Raw genomic sequence first — 12,256 nt, forward strand, 5'->3', positions numbered from 1 at the left:
GCTGGAATGGAGAAAAAAAATCTGAGGGCACGCAGCCTTATTAAAATGTTTAAATGTATGGCCCGCCTCCTGAGAGCGGGTTGGTCGTTCACCCCTAGTCCTGCCTCCGTTAAAACCGGAAAAGCCGGGTTTCGTTTAGGGTGTGAGATTTTTAACATTTTTACTTCCCACCCAACCCAAAGTTTTGAGGGTTAAGATTCCCCCCAATAAAAAAAAATTTCAATGGAAGCCTTCCTTCTTTCTTTTTCTTTGAGTCACTTTGGAAATATAGGAGATGATTTTGAGCCTATCCACCCTGTGAAAACCGGGCGAGTGGGCAGTTAAAATGCTCCAGGTGATTTACCTACCAATTTCCCGCCTGCTCTAACTCAATCCTGATTTCAACCTGAGCATCTCCAATGAGATTTTTAAAATTCCCTTTTTAAAAGTGTTAGAGTTTTTAGTCAATTTCGGAGTACTTTGATAAAAGACTGCCCCTAGACGGTCTTCCCCTTCAACTATGTATTGTTTAGGTCAAATTGAAGTCAGACTCTTTTGCTGGTATCTGCTCACAGATACATTTTGTTTTTTGGGCACCAATATTAATTTGTTATAGAGCTCTGTGATTTCAGGATTACACAATGACTGATAAATTATTATTTTATGAAGAAATGTTTGTCCCCGAAAAAATTATCCTTTTGATTAAATTATAAGATATACATAATTGAAAAGGCTACTTGAAATATTATAATTTGAGATTTTTTAAAAAGCTGCATAAAGCTGGAAATCTGAATGAAGAAAAAATGTTGAGAAAGCGCATCAAGGCACTAGTCTTTGAAAGATCAAGAAAGGTCAGCATTTTGAACTCATATCCTTCAATATAACTGGCCTAGCCTGTTGCAAAGTTATGACTAACACATGAACCTCGCTGTTTATTTCCAGCAATTTATTTTGATACATCATAGAAACATAGAAACAAGGTGCAGGAATAAGCCATTCAGCCCTTCGAGCCTGCACCGCTATTCAACAAGATCATGGCTGATCACCCACCCCAGCACCTCCCCCCGCCACACCCCTCCGACCTCCCCCCCAGCCGCAAGGACCGCATCCAACTCCCTCCTGAACACATCCAATGAACTGGCATCAACAACTGGCAGGGAACTCCACAGGCCAACAACTCCCCGAGTGAAGAAGTCTCTCCCCATCCCAGCCCCAAACAGCGCCCCCCCCATCCCAAGAGCGTGCCACCCCCCCGGCTCCGGACTCACCCAACACCGGGAACACTCCCCCCGCACCCAACCCGCCCTGTCCCGTCAGAATCCTTCCCAAATGCCGAACACCCCCGGATGTCGAGCCCCCAGCCCCGGCCACCCCGGAACCACGCCCCCGCGATGCCAACCACACCACATCTGCCAACCGCCATCTGCACAGTCACCCGTCCACCCCACTCTGAACACTCCCTGCACCAAGGCACAGAGCTCCCAGGCCCGCCCCTCCAACACACTTCGCCCCCCCAGACCTCCGCTGCAATGTGGCCCCTCCTGCCCCCAACCCTGGGTTTCTCCACCCCCCACCTCCACCACTCTCCCCTCCATCCCCCACCCCCGTCTCTCCTCATCTTCCCTCTGCCTCCCCGCACAGGCTCCCATCTTGGGGGCTGTAACCTTCTGGGGCAGGGAATTTTAGCCCCCAGCGTGGAAGTCCTGCTCCCGCCGCAAAATTGGCCTTACCACCCCTCAATGGAAGCGGAGTGCAATTTCCCTCACTCCACTTCCTTTGGGGGCAGTTACCGGTGCACGACTGGATGCTCCTGTGACAGTTTGAACTGGCGCTCTCCACTCTCCCGTCCTGTGACAGTTTGAACTGGTGCTCTCCACTCTCCCGTCCTGTGACAGTTGGAACTGGTGCTCTCCACTCTCTCTTTTGCGACAGTTTGAACTGGTGCTCTCCACTCTCTCTTTTGCGACAGTTTGAACTGGTGCTCTCCACTCTCTGTCCTGTGACAGTTTGAACTGGCGCTCTCCACTCTCTGTCCTGTGACAGTTGGAACTGGTGCTCTCCACTCTCTCTTTTGCGACAGTTTGAACTGGTGCTCTCCACTCTCTCTTTTGCGACAGTTTGAACTGGTGCTCTCCACTCTCTCTTTTGCGACAGTTTGAACTGGCGCTCTCCACTCTCTGTCCTGTGACAGTTTGAACTGGTGCTCTCCACTCTCCCGTCCTGTGACAGTTTGAACTGGTGCTCTCCACTCTCCCGTCCTGTGACAGTTGGAACTGGTGCTCTCCACTCTCTCTTTTGCGACAGTTTGAACTGGTGCTCTCCACTCTCTGTCCTGTGACAGTTTGAACTGGCGCTCTCCACTCTCCCGTCCTGTGACAGTTGGAACTGGTGCTCTTCACTCTCTCTTTTGCGACAGTTGGAACTGGTGCTCTCCACTCTCTGTCCTCTGACAGTTGGAACTGGTGCTCTCCACTCTCTCTCCTGTGACAGTTGAAACTGTCAACTTCTTGCTCCTCCTTTGCTGAATTCTAAAATCCTCCCAATCCTCAGGCTTATTGCTCTTTTTGGCAACATTATAAGCCTCTTCCTTTGATCCACTACTATCTTTAACTTCTCTTGCTAGCCACGGTTGACCACTTTTTCTATGGAGTTTTTGTACCTCAAAGGAATGTATATCTGTTGTAAATTATGTATTAATTCTTTAAATTGCCATTGCTCATCTAACAGTCATACCTTTTAACGTAGATTCCCAATCTACCTTAGCCAACTAACCCCTCATAAACTACGTGGTTTGCTTTGTTTAGATGCAAGACCCTAGTTACGGATTTAACTAAATCACTTTCAAACTTAATATAAAATTCTATCATATTATGGTCAATCTTGCCTTACTGCAAGGTTATTAATTAACCCTTTCTCATTGCACAATACTAGATCTAAAATAGCCTGCTCCCTAGTTGGTCCCTCAACATACTGATCTAGAAAACTATCTTGTATAGATTCCATGCATTTGTCCTCCAAGTTATTACTGCAAATTTGGTATACCCAGTCTATATGCATATTAAAGTCTCCTCTGATTACCTTGTTACATGCGTCTCTAATTTCCTGATTTATGTTCTGCCCTACATTACAACTACTGCTTGGGGGCCTATAAACAACTCCCACCAATGTTTTCTGCCCTTTGCTGTTTCTTAGCTCTATTTGTTGCGTGTTTCTTATTAATTTCTGTCTCGAGTAGTTATCTCATTGATGATGCATACAATTAACATGAATATCTTTTGCATAAAAGAGCCAATTCATGAAAGGGTACTCTTCCATCGGTCCAGGTAGTCCTCCAATACCTCAGGCAACAGGCTATCCTTCAAGTACGAGCATTGACAAGGAGTGTCAACGGGCAAGTCAATGTCGGGAATGTCATAGCCAAGCCTAATGTCGCCCTATTTGACATCCATCTACGTACACACTTTCCAGCAAGAGTATCTGGATAACAACCAGCTTAATTCCCCACCCCCTTCCCTAGCTCAGATGCTGTGGGGCCAGTTGTAGCATCCCTAGTGTTGCCCTGGCTAAAATTAGCCAACAGAGCACAGACCATTGGGACTGTATGATTTATTAACAAACATCATGGTGCATTTCCCACTTTGCCAGTGAGGGAGCTCATTTTTTTTACAAAAAATGCACACTTTTCAAAGGGACCATAGTAGTACAATATAATGTACTCATAACCAACATGGTATGCACCATTAAACAAACCTTCCAACAACCTTTCACCAGTTGCATGATCCCTCATCATAGATCACCCGAGAGCACTCCACCATAAACTGTGAGGCTTACAAGTCTCTAGGAATGTTAAATTTTACCACTGAAATCTAAGTTTCTATATAATCTTGCCCTTTGAAGACTTCAGATGAGATACTCAGGCAGTCAAAAGGAAATAAACAGACAACATCAACATTGTTGTGCTTCTCCAATTGGCTACCTGCCTGCCAGTCCCATCAATCAGGAGACGCTGCAAGTAGTCTAATGTTGGTGCGACAGAAGTTAAAAACTGAGAAAAAGAAAACAACTGGTTAGCTAAAAGAATGTCTGCCATCCTTCTCACCAAAAAAATCTTATCATGGTGCAATTTCCTCCTTGGTACCCAATCATCCTGTAGCAAATGTGCAAAATCACGTTGTATTTGGTAGTCTGTCATATCCAACAAAGAAGTTGATGTGCTAATCATCAATGGTATGTGTTTTCAAGTGGCTGTATAGGCCAATTCTGGATGCACTTAGTCTCTTGCACGTCGGACAAGGGAAGTTCGATGTGCCTGATGCTGACAGTACTGCCACCTGATGTCATCTATCTCTAGTGTCCCGCAGGCGTTGACGTCGGCTTTCTTCGAAGGTCTGACAGGCAGTCCTCGTGAGGGTTCGCCACTGGATTTTATTAGCTGCTATATTCTCGAGGTCCTTTGGTCGGATGCCACAGTACTGGAGGTTAGTCTTGATGCAATCTTTGTAGAGCTTGTGGGGGCGCCCCTGGTGTCTTTGACTTCACAGAGCTTGCCGTGAAGAAGCTGATGAGGGATCCTTAACCCATCCATGCGGATGACATGTCCAGCCCACCGCAACTGGGCTCGCATGATCATCACCTTGAAGCTAGTTGATTGTGCTCTCTCCAGAACCTCAAAGTTTGACACCCGGACTTGCCAGCATATGTGGAGTATAGATTTGAGACTGCGCATATGGAAAGCTTCCAACTTTTTGATGTGACGCCTGTAGGGTGTCCAGGTCTCACATCCATACAAACTTGATTTAACACACGACACATTATTATTATTTAATTGTGAACAATGATAACACCTTAGTCATGAAAAAATTAAAAAGATGAGGTCTGAAACATGAAGGATTGTCACATGAACGATTGTTGCAATGTGGTTGCCTCCAAACTGCCCTCTGAAATGGCCTAGCAAGCCACCAAGTTGTAATGAACCGCTACAACAAAGTCAGCACTGTGGGAGTACCTTCACCACACGGAGTGTAGCACTTCAAGAAGGCGGCTCATCACCACCTTCTCGAGGGCAATTGTCATGTATGTACATGCTGTTTGTAGCCACCAGATGATGTCATTGTTGGAGGCCACTGAGCAGATGCACATGGTGCTGCTCTGGTATAAAAGGCCAGCCATTTTGAGACTCAGGCACTTTGGGTCATACTAAAGCAGAGCCAAGGTTGTACCTTGTTCAGTTAAACAGTACTCAGTTTGTACCTTTATTGCATACATAACATTTGGCGACAAGAATACAAGAACCTTTGTTTGCAAAATGAGCACGATTGGATTTTTACAGCGATTCGTGGAGGGAGAAGATTGGGCAGACTTTATGATCTGTTTGAACCTGTACTTCGTGGCCAACAAAATGAAGGGGGTCGACGATGCAGATCGGCACCGGGCCGTGTTCCTCACTGTGTGCGGTTCAAAGATCTACAATCTGATAAAGAATCTACATCTACTCATGCCTAGTGATCCAACAGGGAAAATGTACAAGGAGTTGTGTACATTGGTACCGGAGCACCTCAAGCCAGACGATGGCATCATCATCTCGAGATACAGGTTTTATACACACGTTCGATCGGAGGGCCAGAGCGCGGCGGAATTTGTTGCCGACCTGAGACATCGAGCGGGAACATACAAGTTCAGGATGGTGTTGGCAGACATGCTGCGGGACGTCTTTGTTATTGGTATCAACCACGAGGTGACTTCTGGCAGTGGAGGAGTTGGATTTAAAAAGGGCCATCCAGATCATGTATGATGACGGACAGGAGTTTAAAGCAAATAGCGGTGAAGAACCGAACCTCGGAAAGTACTGTAAATGCGATTGATTCGGCATTCGGCAGAACGGCACATGTCAGGGCCTATCCGGCTGCGTTCGCGAAACCTGTGGCTGCCCAATGTCCGCCAGTGGGAACGTATCCGACTTCCCCGTGTTGGCATTGTGGGGGAAATCATTGGCACCAGTAGTGCCGATTTAAGCAATATAGTTGCAAAGATTGTCTGAGAGTGGGGCATCTCCAGCGCAAGTGTCTGCAAATGAGCAAGCGTGCTGTGACATACCACGTGGAGGATGAGAATCAGACTAGCGCGGGTCCGGATATGCAATCCGAAATGCCAGAGGAGGAAGTGTATGGATTATACTCCTTCATAACCAAGTGTAAACCAATTTTGAATAATGTGAAGTTTAACGGGATACCAGTATTGATGGAACTGGACATGGGAGCGAGTGAATTGATCATGAACGAGAGGGTATTTAATAAGCTGTGGGATACTAAGACTGTGATGCCCAGGCTGAGCCCTGTTAACACCAAGCTGAGTACACCAAAGAACTGATAAAGGTAATTGGCAGTGCACAAATTAATGTGTCGTATAATAGTGAGGTTCACGTGTTACCGCTATGGATTGTTCCAGGCAATGGCCTAACGCTGCTCCGCAGAAGCTGGTTGGAGAAAATCAGATGCAACTGAAACGACATAAAGGTGTTGTCATTGGAGGAAGGTACATGTGCCCAAGTATTGAGCAAGTTCCCCTCACTGTTCAAACCGGGTATGATAAGAACATAAGAACATAAGAGTTAGGAACAGGAGTAGGCCATCTAGCCCCTCGAGCCTGCTCCGCCATTCAATAAGATCATGGCTGATCTGGCCGTGGACTCAGCTCCACTTACCCACCTGCTCCCCGTAACCCTTAATTCCCTTATTGGTTAAAAATCTCAACTGCTTCCTTGGGCAGAGAATTCAACAGATTCACAACCCTCTGGGAGAAGAAATTCCTTCTCAACTCGGTTTTAAATTGGCTCCCCCGTATTTTGAGGCTGTGCCCCCTAGTTCTAGTCTCCCCCACCAATGGAAACAACCTCTCTGCCTCTATCTTGTCTATCCCTTTCATTATTTTAAATGTTTCTATAAGATCACCCCTCATCCTTCAGAACTCCAACGAGTAAAGACCCAGTCTACTCAATCTATCATCATAAGGTAACCCCCTCATTTCTCGAATCAGCCTAGTGAATCGTCTCTGTACCCCCTCCAAAGCCAGTATATCCTTCCTTAAGTAAGGTGACCAAAACTGCACGCAGTACTCCAGGTGCGGCCTTACCAATACCCTATACAGTTGCAGCAGGACCTCCGTGCTTTTGTACTCCATCCCTCTCGCAATGAAGGCCAACATTCCATTTGCCTTCCTGATTACCTGCTGCATCTGCAAACTAACTTTTTGGGATTCATGCACAAGGACCCCCAGATCCCTCTGCACCTCAGCATGTTGTAATTTCTCCCCATTCAAATAATATTTCCTTTTACTGTTTTTTTTCCCAAGGCGGATGACCTCACACTTTCCAACATTGTATTCCATCTGCCAAACCTTAGCCCATTCGCTTAACCTATCCAAATCTCTTTGCAGCCTCTCTGTGTTCTCTACACAACCCGCTTTCCCACTAATCTTTGTGTCATCTGCAATTTTGTTACACTACACTCTGCCCCCTCTTCCAGGTCATTTATGTATATTGTAAACAGTTGTGGTCCCAGCACCGATCCCTGTGGCACACCACTAACCACCCATTTCCAACCTGAAAAGGACCCATTTATCCCGACTCTCTGCTTTCTGTATCGGCAACTTCACGGGAGCCAAGGTGCAGATCTACGTGGACTCAGATGCAAGACCCATCCATCATAAAGCACGGTCAGTGCCGAATATGATGAGGGAGAAGGTTGAAATTGAACTGGACAGGCTCCAGCGTGAAGGGAACATATCACCGGTCAAATTTAATGTGGGCCAGCCCCATTGATCCTGTGCTGAAAAGTGATGACACAGTCAGAATCTGTGGAGACGACAAGGATACGATCAACAGGGTTTCGAAACAAGATCAGTACCCGTTACCGAAGGCTGATGCCTTGTTTCCAACGCTAGCCGGAAGGAAGTCGTTCACAAAACTGGACTTGACGTCGACCTATATGACGCAGAAGTTGGTCGAGACATCGAAGAGACTTACGTGCATTAACACGCACAAAGGACTATATATTTACCACAGGTGCCCGTTTGGAATTCGCTTGGCTGCAGCAATATTCCAGAGGAATATGGAAAGTATATTGAAGTCCGTTCCCAGACTGTCGTGTTCCAAGGTGACATCCTGATCATCGGTCGTGACTCCAAGGAACATCTGAACAACCTGGAAGTGGTTTTACTGCGTTTGGACAGAGTGGGACTCAGACTGAAACGCTCGAAGTGAGTCTTCATGGCATCGGAGGTCAAATTCCTCGGGAGGAAAATTGCTGCTGATGGCATCAGACCCACTGACGTGAAAACCAAAGCCATCAAGAATGCACCCAAGCCACAGAGCGTGACGGAGCTGCATTTGTTCCTGGGTCTACTCAACTACTCTGGTAACATCCAACTAAATTGAACACCTTACTTGAACCACTGCACATGCTATTGAGAAAAGGCAACAGCTCAGTGTGGGGCACTTTGCAAGACGGAGCTTTCGAGAAAGCCACCAATCTGCTTTGCTCGAACAAGCTGCTGGTACATTATGATCCATGTAAACATTTAGTTTTGGCCTGTGACGCATCGTCATATGGAATTGGGGAAAGTTCAACCTGTCGCGAATGCATCCAAAAGTTTATCTAAAGCAGAAAGAGCCTATAGTTTGTTACAAAAAGAAGCTTTAACGTGTGTGTACGGTGTTAAAAAGATGCATCAATACCTGTTCGGTCTGAGGTTCGAATTAGAGACCGATCATAAGCCGCTCATTTAGTTGTTTTCTGAGAGCAAAGGTATCAATACCAATGCTTCATCCCGCATCCAAAGGTGGGCGCTGACATTATCTGCCTATGATTATGTCATTCACCACAGACCTGGCACAGAGAATTGTGCTGATGCTTTGAGCCGGTTGCCATTGCCCACACCGGAGGTGGAAATGCCACAACCGGCAGATTTTATGTTAATTATGGATACTTTTTAGAGTGAAGGTACCCCTGTCACTGCTCAACAAGTTAAGACCTGGACCAGCCAAGACCCGATATTATTGGTGGTAAAGGGTTGCATCCTCAAAGGGGATTGGTCTGCCATACCGAAGCAAATGTGCGAGGAGGCCAAACCGTACATTCATCGCAAGGATGAACTGTCTATTCAAGCAGATTGCATATTGTGGGGCAATCGAGTTGTAATGCCTAAGAAAGGGAGAGAGAAGTTTGTGCGTGAATTACACAGCACAAATCTTAGTATAGTGATGAAGGCCATCGCCAGGTCCCACGTATGGTGGCCAGGAATTGTTTCTGAGCTGGAAGCATGTGTGCATCAGTGCAACACCTGCATGCAGCTCAGCAAAGCACCAGCGGAATCGTCGCTGAGTCTGTGGTCATGGCCATCCAAACCTTGGTCCAGGATCCATGTATTTTGCAGGTCCCTTCCTGGGCAAGATGCTTTTAGTGGTGGTGGGTGCTTATTCGAATTGGATAGAATGCATAATCATGTCATCCAGTCTTGGTAGTCTGTCATATCCAACAAAGACGTTGATGTGCTAATCATCAATGGCATGTGTCTTCAAGTGGCTATATAGGCCAATTCTGGATGCACATAGTCTCTTGCACGTCGGATGAGGGAAGTACGATGTGCCTGATGCTGACAGTACTGCCACCTGATGTCGTCTATCTTTAGTGTCCCGCAGGCGTTGACATCGGCTTTCTTCGAAGGTCTGACAGGCAGTCCTAGTGAGGGTTCGCCACTGGATTTTATTAGCTGCTGTATTCTCGAGGTGTTTTGGTCGGATGCCACAGTACTGTCCACGGCAGCAATAGAGAATCTCAATGTCATGTTCACGACACATGGTCTGCCTGACATAGCGGTGAGCGACAATGGGTCGTGCTTCACTAGTCAGGAATTTGTAAAATTTAACGGCATAAAACATGTAAGGTCAGCACCATTCAAGCCTGTGTCCAACGGGCAAGCAGAACATGCAGTACAAATTATCAAGCAAAGCATGAGGAAAGTAACCTAAGGGTCACTGTAGACCTGCTTGTCTTGCATACTGCTGAGTTACAGGACAAAACCCCACACACTCACAGGGGTATCACCTGCTGATCTCATGATAAAAAGAGGTCTTAAGACCAAGTTATCTCTTGTACACCCGGATTTAAGTAATTGAATACAGAAGACAGAGTCAACAAGGGTACCACAATCGCGCAACTGTGTCACGCGAGATTTCTGTTAATGATCCTGTATATTTGAATTATGGTCAGGGTCCCAAATGGATCGCTGGTACAGTCATGGCCAAGGAAGGCAACAGAGTATTTGTTATTAAGCTCAAGAATGGGAAAACTTGCAGGAAACACATGGATCAAACAAAGCTGAGGCACACAGACGAGCCAGAGCAGTTGGACGAAGAAACCGTCGACGACCAACCAACCTACCAGCAGCCTTCAGTGGACTCAAGGGTCATCAGTGAACCCGGAATTTCCATCACAGACATGTTCAATAAAAATGGACTTGCAATTCCTGACATGGCCACTGCCACCCCCAACAAGTCAGCCATCCAGCCACCAGCCACAACAGACTCCGCACATTCACCCAATGCCGGAATCGAACTGAGACGGTCAACCCGGGAGCGTAAAGCACCGGACCGTCTCAACCTGTGAAAGACTGTGATAAGATCTCAGAGGAGGGTTTTGTCATGTATGTACATGCTGTTTGTAGCCACCAGATGGTGTCATTGTTGGAGGCCACTGAGCAGATGCACATGGTGCTGCTCTGGTATAAAAAGCCAGCCATTTTGAGAGTCAGGCACTTTGGGCCATAATAAAGCAGAACAAGGTTGTACCTTGTTCAGTTAAACAATACTCAGTTTGTACCTTTATTGCATACATAACAGCAATAAATACTGGCTTTGCCAGCGATGCCCACATCCTGTGAACGAATTTTTTTAAAATGTCTGAGAAACGGAAAGTACTGTGAAAGAAGATAGATCATCATTCATGGCCCATCAAATATTTTTATTATTAATTTTAAAATGATAATGGACTGCCCATATGAATGAAACATGATGACAAGCAGAGGTAGTGAAGATAAAGTTTACAGTTTTACATCGGAAAAGAAAAATGTGACCATTAACAAGGCATAGCTCGATTACTACCCTGGCGTGATCACACAGCCTGTAACACAGAGGTGGTAACTTATCCCGTAGCTGCCCCATCTCCTTTGGACATGTACTAGCAGTTGGCCTGGTAGTATTGATGACGTGACTCTGCCAATAGGCACAGTCTCGATTGGCTAACAGTTGATTGCTTTTAACCAATCAAAGACCAATTCTTCCACCATTTGTAGCACTTGCAAAATGATGCAAGGAAAGAATTATGTTAACAGCAACATTAATAACTTGCATTTATTTAGCGCCTTTAATATAGTAACACGTCCCAAGGAACTTCACAGGACGATATAAAACAACATTTGACATCGAGCCACATGGGAGATATTAGGGCAGATGACCAAAAGCTTGGTCAAAGAGGTATAGGCCCTGAATTCATGGCCCCCACGGGCACGTACGAGGTGTGCACGCGCCCGTAGGGCCCCCACAAGTTCTCTGTTTAGGTACGCGAAGCACATTCACCTAAACCCAGAACTTGGGATCTGTCAAGAATCCTCTTGGCAGATCGCACACATCCGGGCAGAGAGTTGAGCTATTTGCCCAACTTCTGCCCAGCAAATGCCCTTGAAATTCATATGACTGCTTTTATCTTTTAAAGGACAGAAAAATAAATAAAAATAAATAATTAAAACATTTAAAATCCTGTTAAATAAGGTAAGTTTATTTTCAGACCCTTTAAAATAGGTTAATTTATTTTTCAAAAAATTTAATTTTTGGTTTAAATAATTAATGAATTTCCATGTTGATTAATTTTACATATGTAATGTTTAAAAAAAAAATATTTTCAGTGTTTGTGTGTTGTTGTTGGGTACTTCCATTCATACTTAAGGTGACTCCAGGAGAAATGGACCATGTACAGTAGACACCTCAAGTCGCTGGAGAAATACCACCAACAATGGCTCAGCAAGATCCTGCAAATCCCCTGGGAGGACAGACACACCAATGTTACCAACCAGGCCAACATCCCTAGCATTGAAGCACTGACCACACTTGCTCAGCTCCGCATTGTTCGCATGCTAGACAGGAGACTCCCAAAGCAAGTGCTGTACTTGGAACTCCTTCATGGTAAACGAGCCAAAGGTGGGCAGAGGAAACCTTACAAAGACACCC

The sequence above is a fragment of the Pristiophorus japonicus genome, chromosome 1 (assembly GCF_044704955.1).
Source record: "Pristiophorus japonicus isolate sPriJap1 chromosome 1, sPriJap1.hap1, whole genome shotgun sequence".
Taxonomy (NCBI): Eukaryota; Metazoa; Chordata; class Chondrichthyes; family Pristiophoridae; genus Pristiophorus; species Pristiophorus japonicus.